Below are 16,842 nucleotides of genomic sequence, written 5' to 3' on the forward strand. Positions count from 1 at the left end.
TCTTTGACTAATAAATGGTTTACATGGCATTCTTTATATGGGGTTGCATACTATCTTTAGCTAATAAATGGTGTTAATGGCATTCTTTATATGGGGGTGCATACTATCTTTAGCTAATAAATGGTTTCCATGGCATTCTTTATATGGGGGGTGCATACTATATTTAACTAATAAATGGTTTCCATGGCATTCTTTATATGGGGGTGCATACTATCTTTAGCTAATAAATGGTTTTCATGGCATTCTTTATATGGGGTGCATACTATCTTTAGCTAATAAATGGTTTACATGGCATTCTTTATATGGGGTGCATACTATCTTTAGCTAATAAATGGTTTACATGGCATTCTTTATATGGGGTGCATACTATCTTTAGCTAATAAATGGTTTACATGGCATTCTTTATATGGGGTGCATACTATCTTTAGCTAATAAATGGTTTACATGGCATTCTTTATATGGGGGCTACATACTGTCTTTAGCCAATAAATGGTTTACATGGCATTCTTTATATGGGGTACATACTATCTTTAGCTAATAAATGGTTTACATGGCATTCTTTATATGGGGTGCATACTATCTTTAGCTAATAAATGGTTTACATGGCATTCTTTATATGGGGGGTGCATACCATCTTTAGCTAAGAAATGGTTTACGTGGCATTCTTTATATGGGGTGCATACTATCTTTAGCTAATAAATGGTTTACATGGCATTCTTTATATGGGGGTGCATACTATCTTTAGCTAATAAATGGTTTACATGGCATTCTTTATATGGGGGGTGCATACTATCTTTAGCTAATAAATGGTTTACATGGCATTCTTTATATGGGGGGTGCATACTATCTTTAGCTAATAAATGTTTACATGGCATTCTTTATATGGGGGTGCATACTATCTTTAGCTAATAAATGGTTTACATGGCATTCTTTATATGGGGTGCATACTATCTTTAGCTAATAAATGGTTTACATGGCATTCTTTATATGGGGGTGCATACTATCTTTGGGTAATAAATGGTTTACATGGCATTCTTTATATGGGGTGCATACTATCTTTAGCTAATAAATGGTTTACATGGCATTCTTTATATGGGGGTGCATACTATCTTTAGCTAATAAATGGTTTCCATGGCATTTTTTATATGGGGGTGCATACTATCTTTAGCTAATAAATGGTTTACATGGCATTCTTTATATGGGGGCACATACTATCTTTAGCTAATAAATGGTTTACATGGCATTCTTTATATGGGGGTGCATACTATCTTTAGCTAATAAATGTTTACATGGCATTCTTTATATGGGGGTGCATACTATCTTTAGCTAATAAATGGTTACCTGGCATTCTTTATATGGGGGTGCATACTATCTTTGTCTAATCAATGGTTTACATGACATTCTTTATATGGGGGGTGCATACTATCTTTAGCTAATAAATGGTGTTCATGGCATTCTTTATATGGGGTTGCCTACTATCTTTGGGTAATAAATCATTTACATGGCATTCTTTATATAGGGGTGCATACTATCTTTGTCTAATAAATGGTTTACATGACATTTTTTATATGGGGGGTGCATACTATCTTTAGCTAATAAATGGTTTCCATGGCATTCTTTATATGGGGGCGCATACTATCTTTAGCTAATAAATGGTTTCCATGGCATTCTTTATATGGGGGTACATACTGTCTTTGGCTAATAAATGGTTTCCATGGCATTCTTTATATGGGGGTGCATACTGTCTTTAGCTAATAAATGGTTTCCATGGCATTCTTTATATGGGGGTGCATACTATCTTTAGTTAATAAATGTTTACATGGCATTCTTTATATGGGGGTGCATACTATCTTTAGCTAATAAATGGTTTACATGGCATTCTTTATATGGGGGCGCATACTATCTTTAGCTAATAAATGGTTTCCATGGCATTCTTTATATGGGGGTGCATACTATCTTTAGCTAATAAATGGTTTACATGACGTTCCTTATATGGGGGTGCATACTATCTTTAGCTAATAAATGGTTTCCATGCCATTCTTTCTTATGCAGACGAGTGACCACAGTGCCATCATTTTTCTTTTCAACACTAACATCTAAGAAATGTACTGTTTTCATAGAATATGTACATGTAAACTTCAAAAATGTAGAGGTTTGATTAATATATTCTACAAACTCCTCCAGCTCTTCAATGTTTCCTCTCCACAAAATGAAGAGGTCATCCATAAACCTCCTCAAAAAATAAACTCTGTCTGCATAGGGGCCCTTCAATATAAACTTGGTTTCCCAAACTGCCATTATGGCATTGGTGTAGCTATTGACACACGAGGTGCCCATAGCTATGCCGTTAGACTGCCAATAATGATCTCCCCTAAAAACAAAGACATTGTACTCTAATACAATGCTTAAAAGCTGACTAATTTGATCTATTGTATGTGAATCAACCATGAACATCTCCCTTAAAAAAGTACAGATGTTCTCTATTCCTACATCTTACGGTATCACTGTAAATAAAGACACCACATCAAGGGTTACCATATATGTCTTCTGCATCACTTCAAAGTCTCGTGTATACAAACAAATCAGTCAGAAAATGTTCTGTATCTCTTAGAATATGCTGTATGTTGTTAATCTTAGGTCTCAAGAATTTCTCTAAGTATATTGAGACTGGTTCTGTGCACCAATTCCTTCCAGATACTATCGGGCGCATGGGGGAACACCTTACACTTTTATGAATTTTAGGTAGCCCTTGCATAACCGGGGTGGTGGGATGCTCAACAACAAAATAATCTAACATATCCTTACTAATCAACCCATTCTGCCATATCTCCTTTAATTTAGTGACTACCTTACTGGACATATGTTTGACTTGATAAACTTTAATTTTCACATAAAATTTACTGTCATTCAACATTTCATGCATCATTCTATTGTATGCAACTGTGTTCAACACTACAACAGGGCCTCCTTTATTGGCAGGTCTTATAACAATGTCTTCATTCTTTTGCAGATTTTTCAAGGCAAGATGTACTTGCTTGCTTAAATTAAACCCATGTTTATTCCTATTATGACTTTCAGCAGCTATCTTGTCAAAATTATCTATACAAAGTTGCTCAAAGGCATTTAACAAAGGATTTAGCTGTGGTACATACAGACTAGGTTTCCTGAAAATGTTGACACCGTGTTATTAACATTTTTAGCTTCATTATGTAACAATTTCAACATCACATTTCTAATAAACACTCAATATCAAAAATAGCATCTGTTAAATCACAGTACCTTGTAGGAATATATGTGAGTCATTTTTGTAAAACATTAAGTTTGTTCTCATTTAAAACATAGTCAGAAAGATTCCAGACTAACCTTCCTTGAAGAAGGCCTTCTTTATATTCCCCTGGTTCGTCATTTGGTCATCTGTCTTTCTCTTCTGTCAACTTCTGCTCCTTCCTCTTGGGCGCTGGTCTTTCACCCTGTTTAAATCCCTCACAGGAAAGGGAAGGGACAGCTGACGTTGCCCTAAAGGGAATTTAATGTTCAGGTCAGTTCATCTGGAAGGCATCATCTTCTCAGCTGACTGATGAACCATTGCTTTAACTTCAAATGTCTATTGTCTAGCTCCTGTCCCATTTGATGTTATAAAATGTGAATTTATTGAAGAAACAGTGGCCATTGAACTAGTGGTGCTGTCTTCAATGCCAGTCAGCATTGTAACGGCTGTAACGTCACTTGTGGGTGTGCCCTCATTGTCAATCACAGTTACAGCTTGTGAATCATTGACTGAAGCTTCCACTGAGGTCGTTCTTGGCTCATTCGACACGCCTCTGCTTTCTGAGAACCTGGATCAGGAAAAAATATGCCCAGATTCAAAATCACGACGGTCTCAAACTATTTTTCTCAATTTTTGTTTGGTCAGCTTACGCTCATAAGCTGAAATAGTGTCCAGAACATCTAGTAAATATTTATCCACTAGATTAGTTTCAAAAAGAGAAAGCAGTTCAGCATATTTTCTTTCAGCTGACAGAGTATACACCTGTATCTCTTTCTCTGCTGCTGAAATCAACAGTTTAATATAAGAGGTACTGGTAAATAAATTCACTTTCTACCAGCCAGCAAGTAGCTCCTTGTCACAGTTCACATAAGAAGGCATTTTTAAAATTCTAAGGCCTCTTGCAACAAGGCCTAAGGCAGACCTCCATATGTAATTTTTGAAATTGTGCTCGTTTCATCTTGAATTTCATCTTGAAGAAGTCTTTTTCTAAAGCTAGCAACTTCTTTTTAAGACTGGCCAAATCTATAGCAACTGCTTCAGTCTCACTTTAATCAATGGTACAGTCCAGCAAAGGATTGCAAACATAATTAATTGCCTTCATCAAAGGATTCACTTGAATAATACTTTGTTGCAGTCCACCTGGATTATAATCCAGTTCTAAAACATCTTGTCCTTCAGCCATAATATTAAAAGCTAAGGTAGCACATAAAATCAAAAATAAGAAGCAAAAACACAAAACTGCCACCAAAGCTTTAGAACTCGCTTGTCCTGCACAAAACAGATCCAGAATAAAAAACAAAACACCAGGACTTGGAGACAGCTGTAGAATCCAGTATAAAAATCTTTATTTGACACAAGCGCTTTCATGGGTAACCCCACTTCTTCAGATGTCTAATACATTTAAAAAACATTTCTTAGTTTAAATATCCTTTTAAGGCACATGACTAAAGCCAACCAATACATTGTTCTGGTGTAAACAAGCAAACTTAAAGCAACATCCTACAAGGTACATGCCATTAACTGAACTAGAAATCTGAATGTATATGTATACACTTCTAAAAGCCTTTTTATAAAGTATCTACATTCAAATTTCCATAACATTTCAGTTTATAGTCAGAAGCACAGAATATATCTGCACATATTTACATTTTCCACTTCTGTTCTCCAAAACACATACACGCCTGTAACAAAAAGTCAGTAATTTATCATACATACAACTCCACAGCACATCTTGCCTAAAAAGCTGACTCAGCTTTCACTTAGGACATTTCAATTCACAAACAAAGAATATATCTACACATGTTTACATTTTTCTCTTATGTTCATAACATTTCAGTTTATAGTCACAAGCACAGAATATAACTGCACATATTAACATTTTCCACTTCTGTTCTCCAGAACGCATACAAACCTGTAACAAGAAGTCAGTAATTTATCATATAAACGACTCCACAGCACATCTTGCCTAATAAAAGCTGCATAAGCTTTCACTTAGGACATTTCTATTTAAAATCACAAAGAATATATCTGCACGTTTATATTTTCCTCTAATGTTGTCCAAAACACATACAAACCTGCAACAAGAAGTCAGTTATTTATCATACAAACAATTCACAGCACAACTTACCTAAAAAGCTGCCTAGACTTTAATTTAGGACCCAGGGGTATATATTCATTTAATCCATGATCTCTATCAGCCCTTAATCTTACTATCCACTAAGCTTCAATCTCTTCAGTGATGTTCTGTAGATCCCCTCCTCTTATATTCTCATATGTTCTCCCTACAACTAGAAATTTAAAGACATGTTCCATATCATTATTAATAGTGTGTCTGGCCAATGCATTCACTTTGTTCTTTTTATGGATGGCATAAATGTGTTCATATATTCTTTCCTTCAGAGACCTGTCTGTCTTCCCTACATAGAAACTATGGCACACTGTGCAATGGGCCAAGTAGACTAAATGCTCTGTTTCACAGGTGGCATTGATGTCAAACTCATATGTCTTTAACTGATCTGGATGTTCAAACTTAGAGGTACTGCCTATATATTTAGAAAAACTACATCTGCCACATTTTTGTACTTTTTTCTATGGCTGGCCTTATATGGCCATGCTTCCTATCATTGACCTTAGGTTGACATAACTGTCTCTTCAAAGATTTATAATTCTTCAGTGAATACTTAGGTTTCACATCTATCAGACTACTAATGCTCTTATCTAGTCTCAATAAATTCCAATATTTCTCTATCACATTCTTATACCTCCAAGCATCTTTAGAGTGATAACATGATATTCTAGTTTATTTTCTCTAATATTATCTCTCTGCCCATCACTGTGTACTTCTCTAAAGTCTTCACCCCTAGAGAAGTATGGTTTAGCCTTTAAACATCTCTGTTTATTCAGTTCCTTAATTCTTCTCTGTATATCATTAATATGATACCCCCTTTGTAATAAATCACTATTAGTTTGCTCAACTTGATGAACAAAATCTTCATCTGTCACATTCAGTCTTGACGGTCTATAAAACTGGTTCTATTATTCCATTTAACTATATAAAATGCTTTACATCTGTAAATCTTATTTTAATTGAGAAAGTAAAGGTTTTGTTTACATTGTGACCTGTAAAACATGTAAAGCATTTTATATAGGCAAAACAGAAAGATGTCTAAAGAGAAGAATTTATGAACATCTTTATGACATTAGGAGAGGTAACAATAGAAATGCTTTATATAAGCACACATTGAGTTGCGAAGGTGCTTTGTTCACTTTTTTTGTACTGGATGAGGTAGCAATGGATGGTAGGGGTGGTTCCTGAGAAACCATGCTGGTGTATAGGGAGGTTTACTGGCAACTGGTGCTGGAAGGCGACAAGTGGCCAGGTTTGAATGACATGCTCTCCCTAGCCCCTGTCTTGAAACTAAGGGCAGGAAAGTTATAAATTCTATATGCACTCTGTTGAACAAACTATTGTTTACATATTTATTATTTTATTCTATCTAATAATAACAACAACATTCTATCTAATTATTTATTTATAACATGTTTTAAAAGAAGGTTTTTATTTAACATAATGTATGAATGTTTTTTATTCCTGCTCAAGAAAGAGTTAAGGTTGTAATTGATGTCACATGATTTTAAAATTGTTAATTGTTAACGTGCAATGGTATAAATGGGGAGGGGTTTGGATTGTCAGCATTTTCTGATGAAGTCGGAGATGAAAACGAACTGGTAGTGGTTTCAGCATTATTGTGTGCTGTGCTTTACTTTGCTTGCTGTAGATTTCATTAAATATTTTTTAAGGTGGCTACGGTTTACTGGTGCTTTTCTTCATTTATTGGTTTTGTGTTGGGTACCTCATCCTCCTGGACTTGTGTTTTGTGTTTACTTTGAGGATGGCAGAGCTTATTGTATCCACAGAAACTGCTTCAATTGGAAGCAGCAATGAGAAGGCTATTACTGATCCATTAGATAAGGTTTCACAGCTTGTGGATCTAATGACACCAATATGTCAGTCACTGGTTAAATCTGCCTCTTTTTCATCACTTCCCAGTAACCAGGAAGCTGGGGTGAGGACGAGGCATGCTAATGGTGTTTTTTCTAGTTGTACTGTTGGTGAAGACGGTGAAAGGAATAATTTATCCATTTTTAACGGTTTTGGGACTCCGGAGGTGCTTAAAGACAATTTCTTGAATAATGCACGTAGTGGAGCTTGTCGTTCCTTTACCAGGGCATGAAACAAGGACACAAAGTGACTTTGCTGTTGTTAACATTGCTGGTTCTAGTCAAACTGACTCATATAATTGTAATTTGGATATTTGATTAAACCAACATGTTTCTTTTAACCGAACAGAGTTGCATTCAGATGAAGCTGACACTGATTCAAATAATTTGGATAAATTACATGATTTATTATTTAAATTTAAAACTCTTGATGCTGACAATGTGTATTTAAGGGAATGCTTAAACTTAAATGTTGTACCAAAAGGGTTGCGTGTGTATAGATACCCGAATAATGTAGAAGAGGGATCTGCGTTTCACTTGGAATTGATAGTTTTTGATACATGTAGTTTTGAAATTTTAAAAGCCATTATTAAGCAAAATGAGAGGTTGTTGGGTGTTTTAAATGAAATAATTAATAATGTTAATGCCTGTATTTTAAAAGATTTAATGTTTACCTTAGATGAATTTAAAAGAGGTATTTTGATTTAAGGGCTCATGTTGATGAGAAAGTGACATTAATTGTTGGCAGGAAGAAAAGAAAGTTAAATAGGGATCTGCATGAATATGAGCAGAACATCCATTACCCCAGACCAAAAGGTGCTGTTAACTTTGAAAAATATGGGAACAGTAGTGAACATAATAATGATAGGAGTAGTTATTATGGCTTTGGCTATGCTAACCCCGACGGCCACTATAATTTTAGAATAGGTTATTCCTCTGGACACACAAACTATCAAGACCCTTTAGAGTATCCCCCCTCTGAAGGTCCAAGAGATTGAAGAGTAAGCCTACGGCCAACTATCAGGGTAACTGGAGGGGGTGGAACAATCGGAGGAGGAAACAAGCTCAGTAGTAGCCATTGGTGCCATTAATGTAGACCATGAATTTGAGTTTGATGAATGTATTGTGAAGGATGGACCTATTTTGACTTGTCAGGGACATACTATTTTTAACTACAGTAGTTTGCACATTGCTAAAGTCTTTTTTGACTTATTTTCAAAATGTTTTAAATTTGTTCCCTGTAAAAAATGTGTTTTAAGTGAAGTATTAATTGATTTGAAAATGTTAATTCGTAAAAAGAATTTGGAGCTTCCGTTAGATAGGCAAAGAGATTTGAGTGAAAGACTGAGAAAGAAAAGTGTGTGGAATCCCTTTCTGCACCCCCAGCTTAAAAACTTGGAGAACGTTTTGGAAATGGAACTAAGGGAAAAACTTCCTGGTAACAAGGTTAGGTTTAACTTGATGTTTGAAGAAAACACACTTTTGGATTCTATTAGGAAGAACAAGTATGGGAGGGTAATGAAGCCGGATAAGGGAGGGGGTACAGTGCTTATGGATGTCATTACTTATGACAGTAAGATGATGGATATTTTGTTAGATGACTCCAAATACATTAAGGCCTCTATTAATGAAGTGCATATAGCATATAAAAAGATATATATAGCACTTAATGACTTGGTATTAGAGGGTTGCATTGACATTGAGACTTTTAGGTATTTACACACTAAGGAACCAAGAGTACCATCTATTTTGGGGATACCAAAGGTCCACAAAGATGTGCAAGACCCCCCCCCCTTGAGGCCTATTGTGGTAGCAAGCCAATCTGTTACTACACCTATTGCTAAAGACTTGGATTGCAGGTTAAAAAACCTGTCTATAGGAGCATGTAATGTGTTGAAGGATTCATTGGATTTTCTAAAAAGTGTAAGGGATAAACATAACCAATGATGTTATTTTTATTACTGTTGATGTGATAGACCTCTTCACTTCTATTCCTCATAGGACTGGGTTGGAATTCTTTGAAGAGATTTTAAGAAATGACAAAAATTTCACTGAAAAGGAGATTTATGTTTTTACTGTCTTGATGGAACTGGTATTAAACAATAACTTCCTTTATTTTGAAGGGGAATTCTGACAGTTAAAGGGAGTGGCCATGGGGGCCATGTGTGCTCCCACCTATGCAAATTTAGTGATGGCATGGTGGGAGCAGAAATGTGTGTTTAACTCAGTGTTTAAGGATTGCTGGGCACTATACAAACATTTCCTGGATGACATTGATATATTTTGGACCGAGAGTGAGGAGAAATTTATGAATTACTTCAAACACATTTCCAATAGTACTGATTTTTTTCAGATTTACTTATAAGATTGGTTACAATAGTATAGATTTCTTGGCTGTCAATATTAGGAAGAGTGATGGTGGTTTTGAATCAAACGTGTACAGGAAGGAGACGTATTGTAATTAATGTCTGCATTTTTCAAGTGCCCACTGTCACTTTCAGAAGAAAGGTATAGTGAAGGGTCAATATGTGCATGGTAGTCAGGTAACTTTGATGACAATGACTTCATGGATGAGTGTGTTTTGTTGAAGCGTATGTTTTTAGAAAGAGAATACCCAGAAATGTTAATGAAGGAAACTCAGGAAGAGATGTTGCAGTATAGGAAAGAAAGATTTACACCAATTTTATGTTTCATTGACATAAATACAAAGGAAGGGGGAATGAGCAAAGGGGAAGATGACACATATGGGAATGCTTTTATTGTGGATTTTAGTGGAGACTCCCAAGTTATTAAAGACATTGTCCAAAAGGAGTGGGACAGGTTCTCTAAGTTTTCTGATTTGAACTTAAAATTCGAAGTTCCATTAAAGTTCATTTTCAAAAAAGGTAGCTGCATCAAGGACCTTATGGAAAATAAACTTGGGGGTGAGTCTGTTAGAAAGGTGGGTACCTTCAAGTGTGAAGCATGTCAGCAATGTCCCTTCATTTCTGATACTTCTGAGATCACTGTTAGTAATAGGAACAGATATATACAATCTAAATCTTATTTTAATTGTGAAAGTAAAGGGCTTGTTTACATTGCGACCTGTAAAACATGTAAAGCATTTTATATAGGCAAAATGGAAAGATGTCTAAAGAGAAGAATTTATGAACATCTTTATGACATTAGGAGAGGTAACAATAGAAATGCTTTATATAAGCACACATTGAGTTGTGAAGGTGCTTCGTTCACTTTTTTTGTACTGGATGAGGTAGCAATGGATGGTAGGGGTGGTTCCTGGGAAACCATGCTGGTGTATAGGGAGGTTTACTGGCAACTGGTGCTGGAAGGCAACAAGTGGCCAGGTTTGAATGACATGCTCTCCTAGCCCCTGTCTTGAAACTAAGGGCAGCAAAGTTATGAATTCTATATGCACTCTGTTGAACAAACTATTGTTTACATATTTATTATTTTATTCTATCTAATAACAACAACAACATTCTATCTAATTATTTATTTATAACATGTTTTAAAAGAAGGTTTTTATTTAACAGAATGTATGGATGTTTTTTATTCCTGATCAAGAAAGAATTAAGGTTGTAATTGATGTCACATGATTTTAAAATTGTTAATTGTTAACGTGCAATGGTATAAATGGGGAGGCGTTTGGATTGTCAGCATTTTCTGATGAAGTTGGAGATGAAAACGAACTGGTAGTGGTTTCAGCGTTATTGTGTGCTGTGCTTTACTTTGCTTGCTGTGGATTTCATTAAATATTTTTTAAAGTGGATACGGTTTACTGGTGCTTTCCTTCATTTATTGGTTTTGTTTTGGGTACCTCATCCTCCTGGACTTGTGTTTTGTGTTCTCTTTGCAATTAAACCATGATAAAGGACAAATTATTATCCTAGGGATAAAAATTCAAAGGGGGATATTCCAGGGTGACTCTCTCTCATCACTGCTATTCTGTCTTGTGCGTAACCCGTTAAGCTGTCTATTTAACAGCTTAGGCCATGGCTACAATTTGACTCCTAGAAAACAACAAAGTGTAAAGACTTGTCATCTTCTCTCGGTTGAGGAACTGAAAGCACAACTGCAAGTCGTGAAAACTTTTTCAGATGATATAAGAATGTCATTTGGTCTTGATAAATGTGCAAAAGTAACCTTTAAAGCAGGAAAACTGCAACACCAAGTAAATATCAGTTTGGGACAAGAATGTGATATAAAAGAACTTGAGCAAGAGGGAGTGCATAAATATTTGGGAATTGGTGAAGGATCAACAATAAAACATGAACAAATGCTAATAAAACATAGTAAGGAATACTTTAGAAGACTTAAATGAATCCTGAAAACAGTGTTGACATCTAGGAACAAAATCCAAGCTAATAAACTATTTGCTCTTCCTGTCCTAACTTACAGTTTTGGAGTGAATGACTGGCCCCAAAATGTGTTTGATAGATTAGAAAGGAAAACAACAAGAATGCTTCATTCTCACCAAATGATTTATAAAAATCAGTGCATACCAAGATTATATATTCCCCATTCCGACGGAGGATGGGCCTCCTTGAAATTGATTACATGTATAGATCTGCAATCATGGGACTCCACACATATATGCTGACCTCACAAGACCCAAACATAGTGAATGTTTTGAAACATGAGGCGAATAAATTTAAGATGACTTCTCTACTTAAAATAGCAGAAGCATATCGGTGTCAAGCAGGAATGGAAGTCATACCAAAAGTAGATAAAAATTAGGCATCAAATGAATGTGCCAAAAAGCAAAAGAAAGAATATAAGGTGAAGGTCCAGATGAGAAGGCAATAAATGTGGAAAATGCATAAATATAGTTGCAAGTATAGAAAACTTCTGGAAGAACCTCATGTTGATCAGGAACGGATACAGGAATGGTTAAGGAGAGACGAATTCAAGCCAACAGATGAAAGGTTAATATTGGCTGCCCAAGATAGTGGGCTGAGTAAATGTTTGTTTACAAAGTCCATTGAACATGTGGGAGAAACAGACAAATATAGGTTTTGTAAAGCTGAATTGGAAACAGTTGCACACCTCATTGCTGGTTGTGACATACTAATGGCAGAAGGACTGTATACTGAAAGGCATAATAATATGGCAAGATTGTTGCATTGGGGATTGTGCAGACATTATGGTATTAAAGTGGCTGAAAAACACTGAAAACATGAGCCACTAAGCATCATAAAAAATGCTGAAGTTTACATCACATGGGATCATCCATTACCAATAGTTCAAAAGATAGATGCTAGAAAACCTGATATAGTGGCCCATGAAAAGAAGACAAAAGTAGCATTGATCATCGAAATCACCACATTCAGTGACTACAGTGTCTTACATACAGAAAGACACAAAGTCATAAAATATCAGGATTTGCAGGCAGAAATGAGAGCAATGTGGAAGAAAGATAACCAGACAGTCCCAGTAGTAGCAAGAGCAATGGGTCTTATAAAAAAGAGTCTACAATCGTACTTAGATATGTTACCAATACATGCAACTCCATACAAATTGCAGAAGGAGTCATTACTGGGCACTTTGCGGGTGCTGCCAAGAGGATTTCTGGGTGACATCAAAGACTGAAGCAATACTAATTTCATGAACTTTAACTGTATTTTAACTTAGGAATGGGGTCCATTCCCGTCATGGTATTAGAAACCCAAAAGACTTGGAGAAATTAAAAAAGGGAAAAATATTATATTCATAGAGTAATGGAAAGTATTTTAAGAACTAAGCCAACACAGAATGGAGAAAGGAGATTCTGCTGATAGAGATGGCTGCAATTAGGGGCACAGGGAATAGGCAAGAGGGGTCTGGAATTTACTGGAGAGAACTGGCAAAGGATCCAAGATATTAGGAGAAAACAATTAGAGAGGGAAAGGTAATAGAACAGAAAGAAGCCAAGAATACATTTGGACTACAGGCTAGAGACTGCCATCCCTATCAAGGACTAATATCAGAGTACAGTCACAGAGAAAGAAATAGAGGGATCCCAAGTGAAAGACCAGCACTGGTAAAGATTTTAGTTCAATCTAGAACAGATTCTGACATTAAAAAGGGTGAATTAGTAGGGCATATAAAATACTACATGATAACTATAGGAATCAATCAGAGGAGATTGGAAAGGGTTGGACAGACTAAATAAGCAATTCACAAAGGAACAATTGGAGGATAGATGTATGTCTCTCAAATATGCAACAAAGTCTAGAAGATTTAGAATCTTTGCTTGGAAGTGTTTGCATAGGTATTTTTATACCCCATTTAGACTCCAAAGGATTTCTCCTCAGGTAGACAACAAATGGATGTGTGATGAGGAAGAAAGATATAATTGAGAACATATTTTTTGGGAGTGTAATAAGTTGGGAGGCTTTAAAAATTCCCTACAGCCTACTCTGTCAGAAATAGTGGGTAAGCAAGTAACAAAGGAAATGATTTTTTGAGCTGTGATACAGGATCTGAACTGTCTCAACACAGTAAGGTCTTGCTGAGGCTAATTGTGGTGGCTACCAAAAAAGCAATTACTGGAAGATGGAAATCAAAGTCTAAAGCAACCATGTTAGAAGTAGTGAATATAGTAACAGAGATAAAAGAACTGAAAGTGCAGGCTCTTTAGAAAGAGTAGGAGCAAATTACACAGAAAAAATGTGAACTGCGGGAACAATTCATGGAGAATAATGTTTTAGAGGAGGAATGATGTTTAAGGGAAGGCAGGGACTAAATGAGCTATGCAATGTTCAACTGGCAATAACTGTATAGAAGATTATATCTGATGTATAATGTTTGCAACTGAAAATATCAAATCAAACATTAAATACTTGTTTTGGCGCCAAACTTTGGTTGATTGAATTTAACATTAAATAAATTAAATTAAAACGGCAATGTTCTAAAACCTCTTTAAAATGCCTTTGCTAGCTTTAAACTGAGATAGGTAGGATTTACAATATGTTTTAATAGTGGTACTATGATATTATTCACCCCTGGTAGTGTTAACATAAACAGTGGTTGGATTTTTACCAACAGAACAAGGAACTAGACCATACAGTACAGACTAGGAACACAGAGCACAAGATATTGTCACATTGTCAGTTTGTATTAAATGGCATGTCCCAGTTCTTTACTGTACCATGCATTCACTAAACAGACAACAAGAAAAAACCTATCTAAGGTTAACAACTATGTACACACTTTTATGCAATACTAAGTATTACCTTGCATTTATGTATTTAACTATATGTATTTTAAGTATTTTTAAGCAATTCACATAATTGATTATGTTGCATATGCTATTGTTGAGAGCATATTTATGTATGATTAAGCTGTTTCGCAAGGTCGCATTATTCACATTTTGCACCACATTCATACTTTCACATTTTAAAGAGGTTTTAGAACATTGCCGTTTTAATTTAATTTATTTAATGTTAAATTCAATCAACCAAAGTTTGGCGCCAAAACAAGTATTTAATGTTTGATTTGATGCCTTGTTAATGGTTCTGATGAAATCTGCATCTTCAGCAGATGAAAGCGCTCAACCTGTGTGGCTTCTAAAATAAAGTATTACTATTGAACTGGCTTCGAGTGTTTTGGATCCACCCTGTTCTGTCTATTTGCTTTACTAGTTGGATTTATCTACTTTGTTCATTGCAACTGAAAATATGTCAGTATGCTTTGTTTTCATTTATATAAATGTATGATTGCTCATAAGCAAACCTAACTGTACAGATTTTTGCAAAATGTCAAGATTTTGCCTCATATTTTTGGTCTGTTCCTCATAAATTTGTTTTTGTTTTTTTTGACAAATCCCTGTGGTGATCTAAGGATTAACATCACTAAATATTGACATGGAGTTGAGTTTCAGACTTCATATCCTTCAGAAAAATGCATGCTAACACAAATCCTGTTAGTCTAACAACATTCTAAGTTTATAAGAGCAATATTTAAAATGTGTCCCTATTTGTGGGTCTTTGTCCCCCATTAAGTCAGGCTTTGTCCAGATTTCTTGCACTAGGAGATTGAGAGGTATGGTCATAATTGATAATTCAATAAAAATGTTTTTTGTTCAAAAAAGAAAGAGTGCCCTGTTAATCCAGAGGGGGGACACCCATGCTGCTCTGATGAGCACCCTGCTTACTGACTTTCCACTTGCTATTTCCCAATAGCTGTTATTCTTTCCTTCTGATAGACAGTCAGATTCCAATGCACTTTAACATGTTAGAACCCACCCTCACACCATTTAAATTCTCTGTCTACCTCCTCTGAGATATAATGCTAAAAGTCTTGGTGAAGACCAGATGTGTAACATCTACAGAGCTATTATTTCCATTTCAAGTGCTGATTAATTCTTAAGATAGGTTTAAGATGGGTTGTCCAGACAGCTGCTGTTTGATACCATTCTGCCATTCTCAGCATTAGAATGAATGCATTGGAAATACACCAGCCTGCCCTGTACAAATGTTTCATCACTTGTACTGAATTATAATTTTAACAAGCTACTGATTAATTTGTTCTTTTTTTAGATCACTTCTGAACAGGTGAACCATCATTGTCAGCCTCCAGTCCTACATCACCATTATAGCTTGTAAGGAGAAACGTCTTACCCTGCCCTTGCATGTAATCTGGCCAGAAACTTTTGAGTTCCTTTTCTGTCTCTTCCCCATCTGTCCATTTGATTCCATTCATACCTGCCCTAACTACCTGTTCTTGCAATTTGCCTTATTAATCCTGTATTAGTAAAGTTCATAAACTATTTCTGAGCAGTATACAGCATTTTCATACTTGCCACCATTAAAGTAATATACTTTTTGCCTGTTCCTTATGTTACCTAGTATAATTAAAGCATTTCTTTTGCCCACCCTAGTCAATTCCTTCTCTAAGGCCATCTTAACTTGCTTTATGATTTTTCTTCTTTTTTGTGGCATTCTCATATGATTGTGTTTCTTGGTCTGCTACACTTGTTTTTCTATGTGCCTTCCTCTTTTTACTGATCAACTCTGTTATTTTTCAGTTTTTCATACTGGTTTTCTCCTATTCCCTCACTTCTTTCTTCTTCTGTTAAAGGTTTTTATTCCAGTCCCCATTCATTAAATGCAGCCACCCAATTTGTGATGATAAATGGGTGCACATCTTTTCACTTGTACATATTGAGGATGTGCAAAATACTGATGTCTTTAAGAAGCAAGCTATCCCATAAAGCATTGAGCATGATATGCTGTTTGATGTAGCTTTTGTGAAGAGAGATGAAGGTGTTAACCGGCTTTCTGCTATGCTGCCATTTTGTGTGTTATTAAAGTTGCTGTTTTACTTCAAATGCTAGTGTCTGCTGAAATGTTTTACCCTCCTAACATAATAACCAAGTAACCTTCGGTGTGCATGGGACACAGTTATTCTACTGTTCATACTTCCTGACCCTTCCAAATTATTTCTCACTTGCATATATTGTATAATCATAGGTATGTGTTCTTGTTACATATCCCAGAATTTCTGGTAAATCACATCTTGTCATAATGATTGTTGGCTACTGGTTCTGTCACATCAACCACTGGCAACCCATCCATGATAATTATGACTAG

This window comes from Protopterus annectens, chromosome 17.part0 (genome assembly GCF_019279795.1).
Source record: "Protopterus annectens isolate FY-2018-M chromosome 17.part0, PAN1.0, whole genome shotgun sequence".
Classification (NCBI taxonomy): domain Eukaryota; kingdom Metazoa; phylum Chordata; order Ceratodontiformes; family Protopteridae; genus Protopterus; species Protopterus annectens.